Source organism: Pinus tabuliformis, chromosome 3_2 (assembly GCF_031772625.1).
Source record: "Pinus tabuliformis cultivar Carrire ecotype Pingquan chromosome 3_2, CPIR1, whole genome shotgun sequence".
Lineage (NCBI taxonomy): Eukaryota > Viridiplantae > Streptophyta > Pinopsida > Pinales > Pinaceae > Pinus > Pinus tabuliformis.
Genome location: NC_142302.1, coordinates 1,199,435,327 through 1,199,437,370, shown reverse-complemented (window position 1 = coordinate 1,199,437,370; position 2,044 = coordinate 1,199,435,327).

Below are 2,044 nucleotides of genomic sequence, written 5' to 3'. Positions count from 1 at the left end.
ACTGCAAAACCCTGGTCTTCCTTAGCCAAAAATTGTAGAGATACAGTGAAAATATACAATGATAGCTTCTCCCTCAAGAGTCCAACCTTCCAACCCTTGAAAATGATTAAGAAAATACATAATATAGGCAAGCCAACCTCTTCCCTTGCCTCTAGGGGTCGAGCTCATCCTTCTAGGAGTTGTTTCAACTAATTCTAAACTGAGCACTAAAATCTAGGCAGTCAAAACAACTTGCCTCTATAAACTTGGAAACCAATTCATACATTACATATTTACCCATTACATGAATGAATCTTCTAGAAGTGTTAAACAAGAGTAAAAGTGTCTTAGAGTTACAAAATTACATCAAAGATAATAATATTCAACCCCAAAAAGTCAAACTGAGTCAAATCTGCGTTTTCTGGGCTGTACAGTGCAATCTGGCAAAACCTGCCTCACGGGTCGCGCACCTCTGCCTGACGGGTCGCACGCTTTTGGAGCGATGTTTGAGGCACTTACCAATGTCAGAATCAGGTGCGTGATAGCTCGTTGGAAAGGTATTTGAGTCTACTTTCCAACCCAACTGGAATTTTTGGATTTGGAGGTCATTTTCCCTATCAAAACTTAATTCTCCCAAGACTGGTTTCTGGAACTCAAAAAAACGGCAGAAAGTCAAATTTTGCTTGTATTTTGACCTTTTGGAGGCCCAAAACTCCATAAAAACTCAAGTCCATCCATAGGCATATGTAACTTTGCATGAAAAATCTAGAAATGCTGAGTTTTTGCAAAAAGGAGCTGCCATGACAAAGGGTCTCACCGGGGGTGAGACCCGTTGAGGAGCCAAAACCTGTAAATTTCCAAAAATTGCCAAAATTACCCAAAACTTTCAGAAATTTTTTGGGATTTGAGCTGTGGCTAGGCTAATGAGTGCCATGATCCTTGAGTGAAGCCTCAGCCAAGATGCGGAGGGGATTTGGCTTCTTTCTCTGTTTTTGGGCCTCGGTCAACCTCCTTTGAAAAACTTTCATTTTGGCTTTGCATACATGCATCCTTGCCCAATAATGATTTTTCATATTCCTCAGCAGCTTTTTCTCTTGGTTGGCCTTAGCCAACAGCCTCTCTAAGTATGCATTCACTTGGATGAGCATTGACTCTCGGTCTGCAGGCAATGGATCACCGGGTCTTCTTCGGTTCAAGACTCGGTCACTACGAATCCTCCATAGCTCATCAAGTGCTTTCTCCTCCTCCAGCTGTTTGTTCCGCTGCTCCATGTAAGTGATAGTCCATTGGGCACCCTCAAGTCTCCTCTGCAAAGCATCATTTTCAGCTCTCAGATGCTGAATGATCTCCTTTGCCTCTCGGCTAGGAGAACTGGCCTCAAGATCAATGACCTCGGTGTGTGGGACTCCTGATGGACCCTCATGAATCATAGGTTGTTTGCCCCTCTGTGCTACCTGTGCTGATGAAGAGAGCGAGGCCCCTTCCACCTGATGTGGAGATAACACTCGCTGAGCTGATGATGAAGGCGAGACCCCTTCCACCTGCTGTGGAGATAGTACTCGCCTAGCTGCTGCAAATAAGGCCCTTGGGCCTTTCTGATAGTTGACCAGAGGTGTGGAGCTGACATGTCGGGTGACCGGAATATCAGGCTGCTGAGATGGTCCTCCCTCCTCATGAATTACCTCATGATGTGGCTGGGGTGGCACTGTGAAAAACTCACGAGAGATAAACTCCTCCCATGAGATACCCTGCTGTGTCAACTGATGCAAGACTATGAGCTGAATCAAACCATAATGACATAAGCTCCTGTACTGCTGGGCCGGGGTCTTCCTCTGCAACATGGGCACCATCTTCTGAATGTTCTGAAATAAGAAAACCGGGATGTTCATCATCCTCACTCGGGTGAAGTGCATCAAGAGGCGAATGTGATATGAGTACACCTGTGAAAATCTGCCCTCACGGGTAAAATAGTGCATAATAAGCCTCATGATGGGAGCATACTCGCTCCGGAGAAATCTGAATGGAAAAACACCCGCTAAATGTCTCAAGAATGGTGGTCGAACAT